This window comes from Falco punctatus, assembly GCF_963210335.1.
Source record: "Falco punctatus genome assembly, chromosome: 9".
Classification (NCBI taxonomy): domain Eukaryota; kingdom Metazoa; phylum Chordata; class Aves; order Falconiformes; family Falconidae; genus Falco; species Falco punctatus.
In genome coordinates, this window is record NC_137589.1 from 21,050,134 (window position 1) to 21,073,260 (window position 23,127).

General features: G+C 38.0%; 1 long non-coding RNA gene across 5 annotated transcripts in view; it reads left to right on the forward strand.

Annotated features, from left to right (window-relative positions):
• The window catches only part of LOC308069474, a 462,044-nt gene that overhangs the window by 271,487 nt on the left and 167,430 nt on the right, over positions 1-23,127 (forward strand). For all 5 annotated transcript variants that reach the window (XR_013930396.1, XR_013930397.1, XR_013930398.1 and 2 more), the window contains exon 3: positions 21,894-21,983. This is a non-coding gene — a long non-coding RNA (uncharacterized lncRNA). The remainder of the gene's footprint in view (positions 1-21,893; positions 21,984-23,127) is intronic.

The following is a 23,127-nucleotide window of genomic DNA, read 5'->3' on the forward strand; positions in this document are numbered from 1 at the left end:
TGCAGTACAAGAAGTATTGTTGGCAGGCAAAAAATGTTACTGCTGGCTAGCACTGAATCAGCACTGAACATTGATGGAAGGGGAATAGATAAATTGATACTTTATATATTTAAAATGATCATAAAAATCAAATAGAAGCAAAGAAAGTGAGCAGGCAGAAGAGAAAAGGCGATGAAGAAACTAATGCCATTATGCATCCTTTGTGTGAAGCTTATTAATGTGCAGGGTAGAGGCCACATGGAAATCTCCGTTTTAATCACCCTTTTCAGTCTCTTGTAGTTGGCAGATACTTTCTGGGTTGACTTCTTCAAGAGTGGCCCATTTCTATTAATGAATTTGAGCATACTGGATGGAGGTGGGTTTTGTTTGTCAAAAGGAAAGTCTGCGCGACTATTACCTACTAGCTTGACAGATGAAAGAGTGTCTGATGGTGGGAGGGGGTAAAATGTGGCATGAAAAGAACCCGCTCTGAATAGCAGTGTAGAATGAATTCATTATTGTTGGAGGCCTTCAGGATTTGGATACGTACATCAGCGGGTTTTCCTTTCTCACCCATAGCTAGAAGTGGAAGAAACTAATGCCTGGTTCAGATTGCAGATCATTTACTGAACTTCATGGAACCATCATAGATCAAAATTTCTTTGGACACTAGTAAAGCATCTTGCTGAGCCAAGTGTCCTCATACATCTACAGCATTTATTACCACTTCAAATCTTTTCTTCAGTACTCCTGTGTTATTTGTTTTCTTGTATATAATGAAACAATAGGAAAGAAAGAAAGTTCTGAGATAATATCAAAATTTTGAGCCTTTCAATTTATTTCCCATGAAGCTCCCTGCCTTGCTATGATCCTAACAGTATATTTGATAGACTTAGTCAACTTGCTCTGAAATAGTGGTCTTGGTGTGCTTTGCTGCCTTGGTACATGTCTCTCAACTCCTTTTTAGTTTGTGATGTTGATGTTAGATGATACTATCCAGGATGTGTTAGTTTCTGGGTTTTTTTGGATTTTTTTCATTTCATAATCAAAATATGCTGTCTCAAGTTGCATGTAGTTTCATCATTCTCCAGCATTTAGCAATGAGCTGAATCTCCTGACTGTCACTTAGATCTTGTCACCTTGGTTTTGACTGGCATTTTACTAAGCCCTTAATAAATTCCATGCTTAGTTCTACCAAAGCAGCATCGTCTGTGCACAGTGTGGCACAGTTTAAAATGTTACTAGTATAACTGCACAAGGAAACTAATCTTTCACTACAACACATCACCTTGTTCCCGTGGCTTAATCAAGATCTTTACGCAGCTGTAAAGCTTTTTTTGGTTTACAGAGATTGTGGCAGAAAATTACTTGCTGTGGTTTGCTCCGCTCGTGTGAGCATTTTTATGGAGGGTTTAGGTTTCCCTTTTCCTGAGACATGTTAGTCTTTAAACTTATTTAATATAATATTTTTAATTGTTTCATGTCTTGGAATGGGTTCTTTCATTTAAAAAGAAAAAAAGACCTTTATGTCTTTTATTCAAAGCTTTGAGAACATTTTAGACTTTGCCCTGGGCAGGAGTCTAGTCAACGGCAAGAGGGTACAGGATGCTTGCAAACCGGGAAACCCAGTATTCACTGTATCCTTGTGGCTAACTCTCTACTTACAGTGTAGCAGTCTGCGTGCTTCTTGATTTAAACTTCAGGAGTTTAAATAACTTCTTGAAGAGTTTTATAGGCTAGTATCACTTTGACTTTGCTGAGAAACAACTATTAAAAATAAATAAATAAAAAACCTGACAAATACCACTTTTTTCCTGCTTTCTTTACAAGCTACTTTTAAACAATGTGATTTAAGCATGCTTAATTATAGTGATGCACTCATCAGTAGAAATAATATAAACTGGTTTAAAAATGCAAAACATTCTAATGGGAAACAGCAATATTGTGAATCAGTCATTTATCACGAGACCGTTTTGCTCTGTTTTCACGCTCTCTAATATTCCTGTAGCTGTCTGGTACTGTCACCTTCATGGAAACAAGAGAGATAGAAAAGTCTTTCATTATTTGTTGGTATAAGTCTGTATTTTAAGTGACTTCTGGGGTCTTGAAACCAAATCACTGTTGCTAATGATTGATCTCTTTTGTTAGTGACACTGTAGGACTCTGCTCAAATTTACTCTAGGACTGTGTGATGTAAAATGTCATCTGGGTTGGAAGCAGCATTTAGCATGGCTGATACTTTATTTGGAAGTGGCATTGTCAGAAGCTCTTTTAGCTGTAATATGTGTTCAAATGGAGTAAAAGAAAATACTGTATTTCTGTTGTGCATAATTACAGCTGATGTGTTGTTTGTGATCGATGCTGGCGTAAAGAAATACAGAAATACATCTTCCCTCCTAAGAAGGTGGTATCTTAGAGACATGCTATCTTGAATCTTAATGTAGTTTAAATATTAATCCAGATGGCTTGCATAGCAGGCCCTTTAAAAGGGGTACTTGCTTGACATATGCTTTAGAGAAGAATTGTTTAAAGGAAATGCAATTAGCTGGGGGTTGAAATGGGTATTTTTAGGTTTTGTTATTTTGATTTAGTTGTTTTCTATTCTTGCGTTTTAGAGTTAAGCCCTTAAGAAAAATAAACACTTGAAGTTTTAGAAGGCTGAAAAAATGTCAGCATGAACCCTATCATAAAAAAGGTAGGAGAAAGACAGAGGAGAAAAAGAAGAGGAAAAACAATAGATGTGGTCAGGACAGAGTAGCCAGCCTAACTTCCATTTGCAGAGAGATCCTGTAACAAATGTTCAGGCCTTGCAAGCACTAATAAATAATAGTGGTAAACAGCAGTCAGTGTGGATTTGTCAAAAAGAAATCATGTCAAACTGACAATGACAGGTTAATAGACCTTGCAGCTGTGGAAGAAACAGTAAATGTAAGATGCTGTAGCTTCACTTCAGTGAAACCTCTGACACCATTTCCTGTGGCGTTCTCTTAAGCTAGCTAAGGAAGCATGGCATCTGTAAAAACAGTGTGGGACAGAGGTGGAAATTGTAGTAGCTGTACATAAACGGTTGTAAGCAGAGCAGCAAGGTGGATTTAGAGACTAGGTACTTTCCAGTAATAAGATCATGGAAGCATGGGAATAGGTTGGGAATAGGTTTCTGGTGACACTTGTGGTATTTCCATCCCCTGAGGCCTTTAAGAAGAGGCTAGATAACTGTACATCACTAATGGTTTCAGCAAAGACTTTCCAGCCCTACTTCTGATGCTGGGAGATAAACCTGATGATCTCTTGAGCTCCTTTCAAGACCTATTTTGTGTCATGTTATCTCAGAAAAGATTGGGTCACTCTGCTCTGCTTTTCTTGCCAGCCAGTGAGTCTATGTGTGCACATGTTTTTATAGCACTAACTATAGCCCGAATAATGTTTGTTGTAAAGTACCGAACTACAGTATATTGGCTATATCTCCCTTCTCTTTTCTGTAGCAAACATAACAAGAAAAAAACGTCAAGATTATCACAGTCTGAACATAACAAGAAAAAAACATCAAGATTATCACAACCTGTTAAATAACTTGGTTCAACTTCATTGCATAAAAGTACCCTAAAAAAACCCCAGCAAACGAAAGGACTTAATAAAGAGAGTTACTATGATTTGTTGTACACAACTTTAAAAAAAAATAGTCTCCATTTACTGATTAGGTGTGCACATTTCCCTGACATTATGTTTGTATTATGTGTTCTCTAATTTATACTCGTTTCATTCTCTGAGAGTTTTGTTGACTAGGTAATGAAACAAATGAGTGAATTCTCTTGGATATATACAGCATGTTTACTAAGTGATGTACTCAGTAGTCTAGTTTTGATTGAACCCCTGACCATATCAAATATATTAATCACATATTATTACACTTCATTACTTTTCAACACCATCAAATATGACACGTACCGAATTTTGAAGATTTCGTTTGTGAAGGCAAGTGCAATTATTAAGGGACAAATGGCAATTGTTCTACTTTTCTCTCCTTAAAATCATCTCCATAATGTTATTTCCTGCTATGCTGTTCTACACAAACCTTTCTGTTCCATCCACTGTAGGAATGTGGGGAGATGAAGAAATGCACATCTGTGTCCATGCAGTCTTTGTATAAGACAGGAGCAGTTATAGCCAGTAACAGTTTTGTTAGCATACACCGAGTATGAAAGAAGAATGCAGTAGGTATTCAGTACCTTTATATGTCTAATTCTCTGTTTTTAATTTTCACTTTCCACTAGATTTCACTATGAAGTTTCAGTGCTTTGGAATGAGTGCATGTGGGGATAGTCCCAAAATGTTAAATATAATTAGGAATACTTCTGCAACAAAGAAAATTAATCATTTTTCCTTCTTTAAGATTTCTGCCAGAGAAGTGATAGTGATTTACTTTCATATGCTCTAGTTCCCTGGATGCTAATACTTAAACAAAGATCAATACATTTTATGTTTCTGAATGCAGCCTATTAATTCGTTATTTTAACATCTCATGCTAGTGGTCTCTTTGAGTTGTCCTTGTTACTTTTCTCATAATTAGAGAAAATTTTGGAAGAATGTGCTTTTCAGTCCCCTGGAGGGTTTTTTGCTGCCTTAAAATAGTTTTCAGGTAATTATCTGAAGTGAATAAAGGATTAGTTCTATCAGTAAAATTTAACAAATGAGATGGAGGAGGAACAATAGATTGAAAAGTTAAATCAGATTTTGCCACTGAGCACAAGAAACCGCTATCAGAAATACATACGTACTGCCTTCTTACTCTGACTGTGACTATCCCTTAAAATATTCTTTCTCTGAAGAAAGATTTTTCTTCTTTCCATTATTATTTTATAATGGTAGTTTGGTTTATGAAACCAAGTGTTTGTTAAATATAGTTGAGATCATGGGCAATGGTTGCAGGTGTGGTTTTTGGTGGAGCAGTGGTGTTGGCTTTTTTTCCCCTGTGTGGTTCCCAAGTATATGCAAACTCTAGGCGGGGAGCAAGGTCTGAGCTTTCCTTGGAGAACTACTGATCCTGCTCAAAGGGAAGAGGTGGCATCAGGCAAGGGAGCCACAGCTCCATGCTGGGAGCCTGCAGCCCAAGTGAGACTAACAATCTGGCTCTGTCAATAGGAGGAAGAGATTCCTGAGGACCGGGCAGACCTTGCTCCATCACTCATTTGGCTTGAAACAGGGACCTGTTTTGAGGACATAATAAGCCAGTAGAGAGTTGTGTACAGATCTTTTGGTTTTTCTTTTCTGTCTTTCATGGTCACTCTATTTGTTTAAAGATCAAGTATGGTAACTTTTTTATAGTGAAGTTTGGCTTTTCCTGTATATGATCATCTTCCAGATGTTCATATATGGAAATATTTGGCCAGCTCCATCTCAAAGCTGTGGAAAATTTAGGATGTTTTCACACTCAGCTGCATTATCTTGTTTGCAAGCAAACTCTTTGCCTTTGGGGAAACAGTATTTTTTTCTTTCTGAATCTTAGTAGAGAACACAATGCTATCAAGTGTCAGATAATCCTAACCTTGGTTTTTTCAAAGGTTTTGCTGTCAAGTTATTACTTTATTGTCACAAATAGATCTCTGTGAACTCTCTGGTTGTGTTTGATTACTGGGGAAAGAGGTTTGAGGAAAAAGGGAATAATTTTGTTCAGAGTTGCCTGTCCAGTGCTCTCTGAGGTTCATACTGGCTACCTGGTGCTTTGTGTGCCCCAAATCAGCACTTCATCACTTGCCTTCACAGCAATGAGGAAATTGTTTGTGTTTTTCAGTGTCACCTGGGTGTATCTGAAAGATAAACTAAAAGCACAGTTAGTCTGCTCAGAGTATTGGTATCATGCTATCGCACGGCGAACATGAAATAACAGCTTCTGTATGTACTATCAGCAACCAGAGGGAGGCAGAGCAGTAACGACTTTGGGCTGGGGAAGGAATTTCCCAGTGCTGCAGATGGACCTACAAACTAAAGATAATTTATGTACTTGCTCTGACTGGGGCTTAACCATGACTTTGCTGTGCTTGGGTCACATTTCATTCTTCAGCAGAGCAAATTATTAAATGCTTTATTACCAGATTCATCACTTCTGGTTGCATCACCCTGAGAATTTGCTGATGACAGCTATTGATCAGAAATCTCAGTGTTCTGTCATCCTTCCTCTTATGCAGCAACACTGAACTTAAAATAATATAGAATCAGTACCCCCGGTCATATAAAGTGGTGTTGTGCCTTTATGTGGCAATACTTTTCTTGAAGCCAGAAATAAGAATTGCTCCCCCCCCCCCCCCCTTTGTCATTCTTACAATTATCTTAAAAATCTTACAGATCTTCTTTAGATATTTGTGTTGTACTTGTGCTGCTATCCTTTCATTGACTTTTTTTTTTAAGTCTTAGAAGAGCACTTGTAAAGATAATGCTGCGCACAGTTTCTCTAACAAGTTATGCAAGCCACTGTGAAAGGATTTTGCAGAATCATGCTATAAATCCCTTGAATAGGTGCTATTGATCTCTGAAGAGGTCTTGCTGGAAGAAGAATGTGCTGCTTAGGTCTCCAGAGGTGTTACAAAACTGACTAAAAGGACAATAGCACTGAAGAAGCAACAGCAGGAGAAAATCAATTCCATGGCTATTTTTTGTTTGTTTGTTCTCAGCTAGATTATACAGGGGAGAGTATATGGATTAAGCGATATTATTTCAACTGGAGCTGAAAGTTGCTTTCTTTTTATATTGAGAGTTATTTGATGTGCCTGTAATACGGGTGAGCTGAGGTCTGTTGCTGAGTAGATGGGGCCAACAGATGGGGCCCTGTCAGTTCTTTACTTGGGAGTATGTGAACAGTGATTCCTTATACAGCAAGTAAACACTACCTTTACGAAAAGAGTAATCCAGGCATGGTGTCACAGTTACGTTAATGAGGAAGTTGCTTGTCTCATTCTGCCATCTCTTGTTTAGGACCAAGATCACATGTTCTGTTGGCTCATTCATTTGCTGTCAGATACTGATTGTGGTTTTTTTTTTTTTTCAAATAAAATTCAGATGAAGACGTAGGAAAGGCATAGTATTTTCAGAAAGTAACTGTATTATTTAAGTTACTGCAAGTAATTTAAGTTACCTGCAAGTAATATTTAATGCTTATATTTGTTCTAATATGCTGACAAATGAGAGGAGGAGAGGCAAAAGAAGAGATTGATGGAGGAGAAAATGGAGGAAGCCCCCAGAAAAACTATGCTAAAAATCCCTCCTACTTTGATTTTAGTGTTTATTTTAGAAAGATCCATGATATGCTGTTGGCTTCAGCTTAAGTCTCCATTCTCTTGTTTTGAGGTGCTATGAGTTCTTATTCCTCCATGCCAGGAACAGCAAAGGTAGAGCACTGATTTTCAAATGAAGCTGAAGCTACTACCTTCTCTTTTCATTTACTTTTTCCCACTCATTCCCTGGGTACTGAAGGAATCTTCATCTTTGGAACAACAGTGCTATCCTCAAGATTTATGTTTATCAGGGATGGGGTTTAGTCTTTCTTCTTCATACTGTATTTTTCACAGAACATATTTGGTTTTGTGTCTATAGCAGCAGATTTTTGCATGTCTTTATTTGTGGTGTTTGGTACTAGCAAGAAAATGTTTGATGGTGGAGTAAGAATGTCAGCTTTACATTTTAATTGATGCTAAGTTTCATGAACCACAAGAGCCCTTAGATTCACTTGCCCCTAAAAAATGTGTTCCAGCTGACAATGTACTAAAAAATAGAACTATTTTAGTAGCAACTTATACAAATGTTTAATTAGTTGAAACATAAAGACTAAGAAAAACAAGTTGCTGCAGAGAGGTCTAGACCTATCTCTGGGTAGTGAATTTTGGACTAACGAAGTCTATCAGCTTTCAATATTAGATGTGGGGAGGTGTATTTTTAAATTTATTATTATTGTTATTAAACTTGAGAATATTGATTAGTTGAGAACAAATGATAAGTTTGCCTTAGAACTCAGTGCTGTTTTGCTGAAATTCTCCAACAGTTTATTCTTTACATTTGTTTCAAATACTCTTAAAAGGAGCAAATATTTGCTTGATAATTAAAGGTCAGTGTCTTATAGAAGAAATGCAAACACATATAAACCACTATTTAAAGAGTGTACCTACAGACAAACCACTAAATGCAATTGCTCTCAAGACACGCAGTTGATATTGTACTGACACTTAAGACACAAATATTTAGTAATAGTTCAAAGAAAGCCTTTCTCCTTAGTATTGACTCTAGAAGTCAATAACCACTGCAACATAGTGTTACCTGAAAATGATGCTGTTGAATGATAACCACTTACATTTTCAGGCACGCTACGGCATGAGTAGCTATGCAGATTTTTGCATAATACATTTGAGAAGGCAAACTGTATGTAAGTATTCAAATTAACAATTGAAGTACATAACGGAACACCCATCTTTGAGCTTCAAAAAGAAATAAAATTGCCAAGGACTAAGAAGTTTGGCATTTCAGACATAAGGCAAAAATCCTACCTTTTTCTAGGCTTTACACTGACATGGCAGAGTAATCAATCATTGCTCCCTTATGGGTTATCATGTGACATTTTACATGCTGAATGGCTCAAGATTTGCAGGATTATACAAGATGGAAACTGTAAATTTGATTGACAAACATAACCACTTTGTCAATATCAGTGTATTTTTACTCATCAGAAGTTGTCTGTGGCCTTGCTAATACCTTTGCAATTATTCTAACTGGTGTTGCTTGTGCTGCCTTAAAACTGCTGTTTCTTGGCAATGCTATGACAGTCACAATCAAGCCTGGGGAAAATGCACATTTCAGATTGTTTTCACATTTGTACTTGTGAGACTTCAACATTACCTCTTGGAAATGAGTATGTAAAGTGCATAGAGGTGAAACTTGGCCTACATAAGACCGAGCAAGTGTGTGAAATGACTGAACTGGGGATTCCTGTGTGTACTGCGTCGGTTGATATCATCAGTGTAGGTTTGTGCTGCCTTCTAGGTCTGTTTCAGGACTGGATGGCAAACTGCTCCTGTTAATCTTCAGCTGCAGGATGTAACACAGCTTTTACTGTGAGCTTGTATTGGTTCTGTGAACAAAGTTTCACTAAGAGTTTGGCTTGTCACTATTGCTTGCTGCATGCGTGATTGGGAAAGCCTACTGGAATTAGCTCATATTACCTACTGTGATTGCAGGGTGGTGTGTGGTAGGAACGTGGCTGTCTCAGCAAATCAAATCCTGCATCACCTGTCAGCAAGTACCATCACTGTAGCTATGCTGTCATTACATTTGACAGCATAAAAAGCATTGATTGCATCAAAAATTATTTGAATCATCCTCAAGGTCAGTGACAGAGGAAACATGATGAGTATTTGAAGGGGGTTGGAGATATTTTTTTAGGTTTTGATCCAGGCTAACACTGGCATAAAATCCTCACTGAGGAAAGTAGTCACACGCCTCACTCCATTTACTTCCTAGTGGACTGTATATCTGCAAAGAAATACAAATTAAATTCTGTGAAAAAGATTGTGGTGGAGGTTTGAACTAAAACTAGTTTTAGTTTTGTGGCCCATCTAGCTTCTGAGAACTAATGCTGCTGGTGGATGTTGTTATATTGCAACTTGTCTTCAAATGACAGGCTTTAGTCCAGTCAGACCTATTTGGCATGAGCTTCATTATGGAGAGTAAGATAATGGATCTGATTTCAAAAAAGCTAATTTTCACTTGTGGAGTAGCTTTTGAGAAATATTTATTAAAAAACCTCAACAAAAAACCCAAAATAACACAGGACTAAACCAAAGCAACACTGTTTTGGTGAACTGCTGTTTTATCCTATGTTAAGTTTTGAAATTATGTCTTACTTCATGGCTGTTTCTCTGCATGCAACTTCTAGCACATGCCACGGCCATACCAAAGCTGCTACTGTTGCCCTCCGATCTGACAACATTTCAGTAGGATATAGTCTCATGTTGTATTTCTTTGATAGAAACAACAGTGAGAAAGGAAATCTCTGCTTCTGTATTGGCCTCTGGCAGTTAGTTTGTTGACTGTGTTATGCCTGAACTATAAACTGGATCAGATCTGAAAACTCACTGTTGATCCCTGATATGGCAGAGTAAATCTGGAGGAAAGTCACATGGAATCACTGAAGGTGGAAGAAGTAGCATTTTGGGAAATAGGATTTGGCAGCAACTCCAGGCTACAGCTCCTGACTGCACTGAACATTTTTTCCAGGCTAGGGATTAATTTAACTCTGCATGCTTTATAATATCAAACTGCTGAACTGCTTGTAGGTATGTACTGTAATAATCCTGAAGTGATCTTGCTCTGAATGACCAACCACACTGCTTTCCAATGGGTTAGGAATATGCCACCTCCTCAAAGGAAAAAACAATAATAGAATAAATATATATAACTTTAAGTATAGAGTTTATATACAAACAATTAAAAATATATAAATATAGTATTTTATATATATGGTTGTTGCTTATAGCTGATACCTTTATATAAATTGTGAACAAATGAAGTAATGGAATCAGTCCATAATTGTTGACCTGTTTTGATTTGTACATACCCTTTGCACCTTCTCCCCAAACTTTGCTTGCTTTCCTCAGCTATCTTTTTCATGTCTTATGAATTCCTTGAAATCAGTCAGGTGAACCCCAGGGATCTGCAAACAGAAGGACAGAAACATGTCTGTGGGTCTCAATAGCAAAACTTCAGTGAAAAATACTTCTCTGTATTTCTCTGATTTCAGAATTGGGCCTGAAATTGATAGTGGTATCACAAAAAGGAAAATATCATTAGGAACTAACATTCAAGAAAGATGACGCAGCCTGGTTTTGAAAATGGAACTAATTTATTCACCAGCTCCCTCAGCGGTGAAGCAGAAATGAGTGGAAGGAATAAGAAGTGATAACAGTGATGAAAGCTGGGGCATCCTTCTGTAGGCAAGCACTAAGGCTTCTTTTAAAAATGTGCAGCAAGATTTGTGACACCAAGTCACCATCTTCAGAGAAACGTCTGGATTTCTAAAGTTAGGCTTAAGAAGACTAAAGAAAAAAAAATTAAAAGTGTGTATATTGTGCTCTGTCCCTCTATCTTGTTTTTTATTGTCAGCTGTTCAGCATTGGCTGTCAGCAACAGAATCAAGTTTCTTGTGCAATGATCCCTATTAAAATTCCTCAGTTCAGCTATCCAACTGGAAACCAGCAAAACACTAATGTTCGTTGGGCACCCTGAAAGTACTCACAAGGGGGCCTTTCTGGTAGCGCTTTGTGAGCAGCAACCAAAGTTGGTTTCAGATTGAGGGTCTCCATCGTGACCACATTAGCTGACCTCTTGTCCAGAAACTTGAGGCAAATTAACCACATTTTCTGATGGCAATGAATTTATTTTCTGTGCTTGCATGCTTAAATTAGCTTGGCAAACGAGATTTATACTGAAGTCAAGAGTACAATTGTAACAAGGTGAGTAGAGTAGCATGCACTGCTGCATTCCTCGGGTGTAATGCTTTCAGTGCTCTCTCATCTACTGAAACAAGTGTTAGACCAGCTGCTTTCTTCCCCCTCTGCGCCATCGCTTGACTCCAGCTTGGGATTGCTCAGGCTTGCTGAGTAGCACGGCCTGATTTAAGCTGTTGTTTTTTGCTTGGTGACCTGTTTTTTCTCAGTGATACCTTGTTGCTCCCTGCCACCCACCACGCTGGCTAACTATATCAGCCTTGCTAACAGCTTTTCTTACTTCAGCTCTTAGCGAGAGGGCATGTAGCACTGAGAGCTAACACAGTCTCCTAGCGTATCAGGGACCCTGTCACAGCCTCTCCCAGCTCATACCTTGGACCGGGCACTTACGTAAAGCTCCCTCCTCAGTTTAGTAGTTCTTTGCTTTTCTGCCCCAAAACGAGAAGCTATTTGCTTTGATTGGGGTGAACCTTCATCCAGGCATGTGTGGGTGATCTGTGATAATTTCATAAATTATTATAAATGGCAAGCCCATTTCTTCTCTGTGATAATTGTATCACTGTCTAAAAGACATACCTCTAGCTTAGGAAAACAACTGATGAAAACAAGCATGCTAATGCCTGCCAGTTTGTCCTTTTTTTCTTTATCATTCCTCCTTTTCACTAGCTGCTACCAGAGTGCTTCTTTGTTCCTTGGCTCCCCTTTCCTCTGAAACTCTCTCAGCTGAAAGGTGCTGAATGGATTTTGCTTTATGCACTGGGCCTATGGACACAATATATAAATGCGTTTAAATAAGCATACCTTTACCATAATGGGGAGGAGGAGAGAAGTGTAGGTTATGTCAGGTGAGGAAACCTGAGCTATCCACATCAGGAGATCAGATCCTTTTAAGACCCTGGGCAGAGTGGCAAGCACCCTTGGCCGTATCTTCTTCTTTCTGTAATCCTCGTTCTGGGTATAAGTGCAGCTGCAGCCAGATCCTGCATGCTTTATTTGTCCTTGATTGTACATTCTTCATAGCACAGTGATCTGGCTTGCCAATCTATGGCTGGATCAGTCTCCTGCTTTGAGAAGGCCTATGGCATTTTCTGCAAGGTTTAGAGCATTACTGTTCATGGATCAGCAAGGATTCTCATGTCACTGAATGAAATCTTAACACTTTGGAAACCAGTGAAACCGCTACTGCAAATTGCAGCAAGGCCATGATTACACATGTAAGTGGGGTGGGGTTTTTTTGGGTTTTTGTTTTTGTTTTTTTTAAAATTGATTTATCCTTGGTCTTTGCAGTCATATCCCCAGAAATCTGTATTTTACCTTCTCCCAGGAACATTAAGAACAAAAGAGCATCTTTTCTCAGAAGCAAAGTATGCAAAATGATAGAGCTTATAAATGATACTTTCAGTAAGGGAGATTCACCTTCCTTTGGTTTCATTGCTGGCATTACTTCCAGACTAGTGATTCTTTCTTTCATGTTCCTATTTCTGGAGAATCTGTTTCAATGTCTTGCTACATCTGTTTCCTGCTCTATTCTGCTTAAGAGTTTTTAATCTTGTTATGTGGATCCAGCAACTGTTGGGATACTCAGAACTATTGAACCCTTTCAATTCAAGTAGCAGGTTTTCTGCATCTCTGCTAATAGGGCTTCATTTTGCTCGTGTCATTCTTCTGCTTGCATGCCTAATGTTTATGCAGTGCAATTTCTATTTGTACTGCTGTGATGCCAGTAACACATAGTAAAGATCTAAGCCTTGTTGAGGCAGCACTCTACAAAGCCTAAGTAAATGAGCTAACGTGGTCTGTATCCCAAAGAGCTTTAATTCTTCTGGGATGATTAGAATTTTTTAAGGACTTTATATAAACGCGTGCTATCAGAATGTGAGAAAGAAGTTGTCTAGTTTGATTGAAAAGAAGAAAAACAGACAATCTACCTGGCTGTGATTTGGGTCAAGACTAGTGTCACCAGCCTCCTGCCTCGCTCCTCCTCTCCCATTCAGCTTCAGCATTTTTTAGCAAATAATGAAAGTTTCCTGCAACCTCAGAGCACCACCTATAAACCCAGATACGGCTAACTAATAAAACAGACAACTCCTGCATGTAATTTAGAGGATCAGTACACTGCAGAACTCCTGGGTTACACATGCCACAGATGTTTTTCACTGGTATTTCTTTTCTTTCCGCAGTAGCTCTGACATCTTGTTGAGTGCATAGCACAGTAGAAGTGACCAGCATTACTCTAAACTGACTGTTATTAGCTGAAAGTGGGCTCTTAGTAGAATATCCAAACACAATTTGGTATATTCGGAGATTATAGTACTCTTCATAGATGTTTGCAGATTGCTAAATGAGGATACTAAGCAATTATGAAATGGAAGTGCTTCATGAATTTAATTTTCTGATATGCAAAGCACAAGGGAAAAATACTAATATTAATACAGTAGAGTCTCCAGGATAATTTAGTGAGAGAAAATTACTTTTAAGTATTTTAAGTAAGCTCTGCAGGAGAAAAGACTCACTTGTGTAGCAGGCCACTTAAAATTTCAGCACCCGTATACTAAGAACTCTGTGGCTCTCACTGAAAAGTTTCATTTATAAAAGGATCTTTTAATCCTTCCTCCCCCCTGATGTTTTCATTATTCAACAACTGCCTTCACAGCAAGACACCATTTACCTTCTTGGCCTCATCTTACTCATTCAGTACCCACCTGTAACAAGCCAGGCAGGTTTACTACTGACAGACAACAGTGTCATTTGAAATAGACTTTTCTCAAAGCAGGATCTCTTGTGTGCCTTTGTAGACAGGATCTTAGAAATCTGGAGGTCTGATGTGGAGGGAAAAATGTGTAAATATATGTACGTGAACCTATCTTTTTCAGGTTTTGCCTTTACATCTTATGTAAAAATGAGCTCTTATAATAACTTCTTAATTGGAATTTATATAGCTGATAGAAGAAATATAAAGGCCAATGTCTATATGCATTACATCAAAGAATGAGATCAAATGTGTGTACTTACTAGATACCAATGTGTCAAGGCAAGCAACGTGTGTACTGATATCTATCACTTAGAAAAGTATGAGTCCCTACTAATAATAGTGATGATTATGGGTAGATGTTTGCCTTTTTCTGTAGTCTCCAATTCTTTCACTTGTGAACATGCTGAAAGGATGACCTGTTTACAGGAGCTGCAAATCAGAAGGAATGCCAAAAGTGTGCAAGGCTGAATCCATCCTTTTAGAGAGAAGATTGTAATGTGAATCCTTTGCCATAGCTTAAAGACCCTCCCGTTGCTATGGGTCTTAGTAGATGGACCCGCTTGGAGAGTTAGAGGGATCATACTAGTGTTATGATTCTAGGATATTACTAATGGCAGCTGGAACCGTAATGTTTTTGTTACCTCTTTTGTTTTCTTCCCTAAAGATTTACATTTTCATTTGTTTTCATGACAAAAATGAATTCCATGAAAGGCAAACTTTTAATAAATAACTTTTAGTAATGAGTATGGTGTAACTGGCATAACTCTTTTAGTTTTAGGTGCATGAAGATTGCATCGCTGAACATTGTGCCTGTCAGTACGTTACAGCAAAATCCAAACCAAGTTCAGGAAATCAAATTCATTATAAAGATAATGGAAAAATCTCATTTTCCTTGCTGTTTGGTCATGCACCCTCTAATTTTTGCCTAGAACAGTCAATACCTTGTAAAGAGAATAAGTGTCCTCTTCTCTTAAGACACTCTTTAGTTTTCTAGGGGTATGTGGCGGTCTGTTTTACTGTTAGCCTGTATTTAGTCAGTTAATGCCTGAGTTTGTGTGATTCAGGGAATGGCTGGTCTGAAGAGATCACTTACAGGTACCATTACGATTGACCTGTCATGTAATGGCTGTGCTGAAGTGTCATAAATAACCCTTCTCAAGCACCTTGGCTTATATAAAAAAAATCCCGTCACTTAACTCCACTGAACTGAATGGAGTATTCTAGCTGTATTTCAACCTGACCCATTACATAGTTTACTTCTTTTTGACAGTATATTTACATTATGTTCATTTTATTTAACAATGGTAAAATATTTGAAATGTTTGTAGCAGGAGGAGGCAGTAACTGTGCACTTCAGTACTGGAGATGCCAGACTGTGCTGTAACAGAAAAGTATCAAGAACAGATAATTTTGCCCAACTTCATTTTGATGAAGTTTGATTATCAGTTTGATTATTTCACTTTCTTCAGTTGTGCAAATCAGACATAATCAGATTGACTTAATAGCATGATAGATCTGTGTGTTACACAGAGCAACGTTAATCATAGGTCCTTTTAATTTCCCCATAGAGACTAATCTTATTAATATTTATCTTTTAATCTTCTTACATATTCAGAGTGAGTAATCTCTGTCTAAATGAAGCTACTGTTCACACAGAGCACTCTGTTTTCTTTAAAGAAAACAAGGAAATCATACTAGCATTTAAAGTTTTGAAAAGCTTAAGGCAGAAAAAATGTAATTAAGTGTGAAGTATCATTAATGATGCCAGTGTCCAAAATGTTTGTGTTGTGAAAACAACTGGCAGGAGGGATGGTAGCATACTGAAAGTTAAGACTCAAGTTCAGAAACAACATACCATGTTGGGTCTTGGCCCCTGCAGTTATGTTTAGCTATAGAAACCATCTTGTTACGATGGTTAAGAAGCAATGCGCTTGGATGGCGATGAATTTCCTGCCGAGGTTCCAAATGACCTAACATCTGCCTCTTTTCACCCTTTGGTTTTATTTAATGCTAGCAAGGGGGTGGGGTATAAAAACCCAAGCATCTTGAAAAATGCAGGATATGACCTAAGGATGACTGTACCTTCTTCCAGTTCTGCGAATTGTTTGTTGTTCTTGAAACATGAGGAACTGTGTCTGTAAAGCCAATCTGGAATATATTCACTGATAAACGGTGTTCTACTTGGATGTTTCTAAGCAGATATTTAAAGTCTTGTTACGCAATGTTTAGTCCATGTCAATGGTAAAAAAAAATAATTGTGAAGTACTTAGGCATGTGTGCAAGTCTGTCCCTGCTCAGTAAAGCATTCCAGTGTGCTCTTAATCCCCATGATTTCAGCTCTTGGTTTTATCAGCAGGAGGTCTTTCAAAAGCAAGAGACTGGCCTTATCGCACAAATTGGCTAAGCTGCCTTATGACAAAATAGTCCTCAAAACCTCTTCATTGTACAAAATGCTAATTTTCTTCTCTTTCCCCTGCTGCAGTGGTCAGTGACCTTAGAACCATTCCATTCTTACCTGTGCATTTGGGAAATACTGATTCTAATGATTTCACTTCTGCTGTTTATTCCCTTGAACAAGCACTGAAAATCCTCTATATTTTCCCCAGACTGAGGCATTTGCAGGTTGTTGCATCTGTGCCAGTCATTACCTCTGTTAATTTTCATGTTTATGCATCGGCTTGTTTAGGACAGTTCTGGATGTGCACAAATGAAGCAAGGAAGATACAACAGATTTTAAAGCACGAGGAGCTGCCTCATATCGCTTTGTAAGATTTTGTCCAGAAAGACACCATATTGAGATTGCAGAGTCTTGCAGACAGGTGGAAACTTTTTTACTTTTATCCCCTTTTTGCCCTGAATAACTAGGCAAATCTTGGGGTGGAGGTGAAGTATGCTATATCCAGGTTTCCCAGCTCACTGCTTTAGACTGAGGATGATGCCACACATTTTGTCATTCAGGCATCATTAGAGTAATTTTTCTGATGTCCTTTATAGCCCTGGCTGAAGTGCCTCATCTGGTAAAGCTGAACTAAATTATCTCTAAAAATACCCATTTGTGGTGTAGAAACTAGAAAGCATAATACATCCCCCTGTAACATGTGCAAGTGTCTGCTCTCATAGTATAAAAATGTGCGCTCCCAAGTCATTTCATCTAGTTTTGGATCTTATAATGAGTTTTTCTGCCAGATTAAAGCACAGTGACCAGGGAGGGATAACAAGCAAGATAAGGGATGTGGAAAAACTTTTTTTATGAAAGAGTGAAGATTGATACTGTTCACTATGGAGAAGCAGTAAATAAGAACCAGATATAAAAAGGTGTCTATCATTTGTTATTATGAAGCCAAGAGGGGGCCCTTGCATTTGCTCCTTCTCCCATGACGACAGGTGGTAGAAATACTCATTTAAATGAGAGACCTAACATCTGTTTCAAAGGAAGTTACTTTTTTTCCCCCAGCACATACTTTTAGCTCTTCCAGGATTTCCCTGAGACTAAGAGTTTAGTGAGATTTTTTTTTGAGGTCTGCTTATTTGTACAGATAGACAGAATATCCATTATAAGTCCAATGTAAAAGCAAATAAAAAGCAAAGCCCAAAATGCCCAGAATATTTGTAAGGGTCTTAGTATTTCAGTGCTGTGGTTTGTAAGCAAAACTCCTGTATTTTCAGACATTTGCTCTACATAATATAAAATGTTGAGAAGAGTCAAAGGGATCAGAAACACAGAAGACTTTATGAAAATATCATCTCTGGATAGTGTTCCGCTTGTATTACCTTCATAAGTATATAGGCAATTTATGTAAGCATCAACTGTATATGTAATATTGCATATATTACATAAAACAATAAAGGATGTTTCATATAATCTTTTGACTACATGCCTGAAAACTTTTGTAATTTAAGAGTTTAAGAAAGGAGATTTTATTGTGTCTTTATTGTTTGGCTATCTTACGGAAACCCTTTGAGGTTGTTCTGAAGCTCCTGGTGCTGGCCGTTCAGCCACAGCATCCTGTTTCAGATGGGCTAAAGAACTTTGGTAAAGCAGGTAACATGTTCTGACATCCTTTGGCCTGTTTAACTTAAATGTCAGATTTTTTTTTACATTTAATATCTCTTTGTGTGGTATTATGAATGTGAAGGGGTTTTCTTTGTAAATTGAAAATTCAAAGTTACTTGAAATTAGCATAAATTATGTCTTCTGGTATGCATATAAGTAGGTATTTAGTTGAGACAACAATAATCTTAATGTTTAATTTACACCGTGCCTGACTTTTTTTTTTCATTTTCTATCCACCTTTAACGGTAGAGATGATGTGATACTGAAGTTCTTAGCATGCTTTCAGTATTTACAGATAGCATGGCTAATCCAGAAACTTGTTTGAAAAATCAAACCAAAACAACCAAGCATCTAAGTCAACTGTAAATGAGGAGTGTATTTGGTGTGCTTAGGAAGGTGGCTCCAAAAAGTGACAATTCACTTAAAAAATAACAACCACGAAAAAACCAGCTCACTAGAAAGTACTTGTAGAAAAGTCTTGATATGTCTGAAAAGACTTGCAGCAGCGGTGTCAGCAGGTGTTTATCATAAGTCATTTGCAAGGAGGACTACAAGTACTTTCTGATTACCTAATTGTCCAGCTAGGCTCTCATATTTTGGTTATACTGTTAAGATCCTTGCTGGAATAGTATAGTTGCACTCATTTGGTGTTATTTAATTTAGCAGTCGCCTTCCTGACTGCAACCCCGTAATGTAGAGGGCTTAGTATGCAGTAATGGAATCCATGGCCTTTAGGTGCTTCAGCTCTGCACTTTGTTTGGTTTTCCCATCTAATACTGTGGTGCGTTCATAAAAGCATTGGGGGATGAGGTGGTAGAGGGAATAGGAGCTGGGGTGAGTGATGGAGAATCTTGAAAAGAAGGTAAGCACAAGAAGTTATGCGGGTTCTTCACCCTCTCCGAAACCCTTCTCCCAACTTAATGAGGTTTTCAAGGGAGCCCTTTGCAGCCATGCAGCAGTTGGCTGCGTGTTGCCACATGCCTCTGGGGCTGTTCCCTGTGAGGCAGCATGCCTATAACCAGGTAATTTAACTATTAGGACAATAACAATAAGTATTTAGGACAATAACTGTCCCTAATAAATAAGTACAGTTAGGAGGAGCAACTAGGCAGGACCGTGAGCAGCTAACTTATTTCAGCAGGCAGCAGTACCGTGTTCACAGGCATTGGCTGTGGTGCTGCCCCTGGCCTGCAACCTCAGGAACATTTCTCAGCGTCTGTCCCTTATTGGTTTTGTTTGAAGGAACAGCATGAAAGTATAAGAGTGGTGTTTCTAGAAAATATTTTCCACCCATTGGTGAACTTCATAAACTTTTCAGATTGTAGGCTTCAGTGGCAGTACAGAAGAAATGATTGAAAAAAATATGAATGTTTTGAGTAGGTTTGCTTTTTTTCCAGAAAGGCAACTGACAAAGCCAGAGAGTAGAATTTTATCAATGTCTGACCCTACATTATTTTTTTTTTGTTTGAAATAGAAAATTATTTTTTTTTCTGTTTTGTTACTGTCATGTTTTTTAAAACTTAACATGTTTATCATTCTCTGAGCTAAAATTCAGTCTGTGGAAAAAGTTGCATCAGGTAACTGGGTTCTGGTTCTGCAATAAAACTATGTTGCTACATCTGTTGGGTTCCTTTTTATATCTATAGAGCACTGGGTTAAAAGTCATCACTTAAGGCTTTTAATTAGAAAGTGTAATTGGAGTATTCAAACACAGAACACAAAACCAACACACGTATCTTTTGAAACTTCTCATAAAACAAACGGTAGTAGTTGAATCAAAATGAAAGTTGCAAAAGTGCATTTCCTTGTACAAATGAGCACAAGCCAATATCTGTTAATGTTAATGGCTTCTCCTTGGATGACAGAAAATAAATTATCTTTAAAAGACCCCGAACATTTCAATTATTAAAATAGGCAACTTAAACAGGTATGTTCTAATCATCATGTGCATGATGAAACTCCAGCAAGAAATAGGAGTACTGCAATAGAATAAAGTAATGGTTTACTAATAATTACTTTTGCGTCAGTGGTAAGGGGTTTTCTTTACAGCTTGCTGTACAGAGTGCTTTAATTCAATTAGTGTCTTCATTTAGACTTTGTTTGGGTAGGAAGCAGGTAAACCAAGAGTTCTAACTTGGTTTCTGGTTGTAGTAAGACTGTAACCTTTTGGTGAAGGAAGACATAAGAGATGTTAATTGTTGCTAAGAGTTTTCAGCAGCATTAAAAAGTTACACATGATGTGAATCTCACAAGAGAGGTTTTTTCTCAAAAAGGTGGCATATACAATATTATAGGCGAGAGCACTAAAGCAGCATTGGTTATTGCAGGGGTGCAAGGAGGAATGGAGAGAGGAGAAGAATTGCTTTTTGCATTCATATGTTAGTCTCTTTGAAGGAAGAATGCTCACATAGACATAGGGATGGGACTTGCTTACACTTGTTCCATCCCTACTAGCCCCTTTATTCTTACTCTCCAGAGGTTAGACAGCATAGTTGTGAATCATTTGCCAGAATTTTGCACACTGAATCATAACGAAGTGTGAAGCTCCTCAGGGAGTAAACTACATTACAGTGAATGAGCCTGTAGATCTGGGGGAAAAGAAAGGTAAATTTGCTGTCCTGTTACTCCCAATTAGGAACTCAGGCGTGACTTGCTCAGCTCCGTGGTAGGCCAGGCTATGGCTCATCTTTGAAAGTGGGGGCTTGATTCAACAGAATGTGCGTGACACTTTTGCAGCAAATACATAATTACCCAAGCAATTGCTCTTCAAAGGCTGTTGCATTGCTTTCTCTTGTCCTCTCTGCACTGGGTGATGGCCAATGTCACAGTTCCTGTCTTTCATATTCTTTTATGCCGCATTTTGGTTACTTCCATAGTTCATAATAACATTTATTTGGTTATTAGCTCCTAACATGGAGCTAGGTTATGTGAGCCAATTCCCTTAGCAGTCTAATTGCTGACCTTATACATGATTAGCTATAACCAGTAGCAGCCTACACACTAAACTCCAGCAATACAAAAAAGACTTGTCATTCCACTGCTTTCCTTACATAGGAATGAGAGCGAAGCTTTCCCAATTTCTGCATTATACACATCTGGAATCTTTTAGCAAGTGTTCTGGTTTTGGTTTTCGTTTTCTTTTTTCTCCCAGTGATAGTGTTTGAACAACTGAAATAAGCCTTAACTTCAGACCTCCATACCTCAATGGCAAAGTTTCATTTGGAGAGAATGGTGAAGGAGAAAATTAGAAAGAGATAACAGAAGTTTCTGTGCTTTGGGAAGTACGTGTATTTGAACCCATTTGTAAACCAGTTTATATACATTTATAGCAAATTGATGTTTTGGTCCAGGTTTTCAGCTGACAGAGTGAACGAAGTTCTAAGTAGAAAAGATTTGAATGTTGTGTTCTAGGAAATACTGTTGACCACTGTGAACAGGAAACAAGACCCAAAGAGCTTTCAGTGTAATGAATGAGAAAAGGGGAATATTAATCTGGAAATACTCATTATATTAAACTTTTTCAGCAAGTATGTCTGAATTCACGGAATTAATGTTATTGTCATTTGATATCTTGCATCTATTTGTTTTTTACAAGTAAACCGAACATATTTCTGTTTTCTTTCAGTTAATCCTCTGGCTGCTCTGAAGTCTTCACACAGTTAAACTGTGTAATCAGTTTAAACTGGTAAATCAGAAGAATGACAGGAGCCGTGTGGTAAGTATGTGCACTGATCTTTTTGAGGGTTTTAGGCCTTTGTCAGGTTGGAAAGGCCATTCAGTTTACGTACTCAGATAACTGAATCACTCTATAATTTTGCACACTCTAAAATGCAAAAATCGTAACATAGGGGCTGGAATGAAATCCAAGATAACAATGGTAAGTCTTACAAATTTGTAACTTGCTTATTGTTTTATGTTTATTTTGTGTGGTATATACTACCATTATTTAATTACTTGATCCATTTTAACAGCTACTGTAACCTTTATGTACATTGTATTTAAAAATGTATTTCAGCAGAGGCCAGTAGCAGTAATTACAAAAAGTCAACCAGGCAGGAAAACCAGTTATAATCTGCATTTTCTGCTGAAAAGAATGAGATATTTAGTGGAGGAGCAGGCACAGTGAAGGCAGTTGCTGGGGCTGTGCTCAGCAGCCTGTATGGGAGAGGCGTGGAGTCATCCCAGTACTGAAAGCTGCTGACGTTCTCACAGCCTGCAAAGTTAGCTTACATCAAGAGCTGAGCCAGTGGTTTTGCTTTCCATTGTTAAGAAAACATTGCCAACCAAGAAAATGTGAGCAGTCTGTTACACACCTAGGCCTGAGCTGACTAACAAACGAGGAAAGCGCGTGGTCTGTGGACAGAGCTGTACAGCTCCTTGGTTCTCTTGCTGTGATTCTTAATTGTGCAGGAAGGCTTTTTCATTCCTGTGCAAATGCTGCAAACATAAATTGCTGCAGGAAAGACCTTCAATGGAGACTTTCTGTAAGAACAGACTTATTGTTTCACTTGACTGAATTTGGGAAGACCTAGACTTCTTTGCTTCCCTAGAGAGAAGTCCCACCAACCCAGCCTCTTACAATAGAGATTTTGTGTATGAAGCGATGCCAGTTCTGTTAATGATGTTTGTGTATATAACCGGAACATGCCTTCGACAAGGATGTAACAGACCTTGGTGACTAAACAGTCACTAAATGTATGCTTCCTTTGACAAAGGGAGTTTACATAGAAATCCAAATGAATGTTCATTTTGTGGTGTTGTGTGTTGTTTGCAATACCGGTTTTTATCTTATCAGAGATGTAATTAATCTTAATCTTGGCACCTCTGTATGGTGGTGTTGATTTTTCACTGAGCGTTTG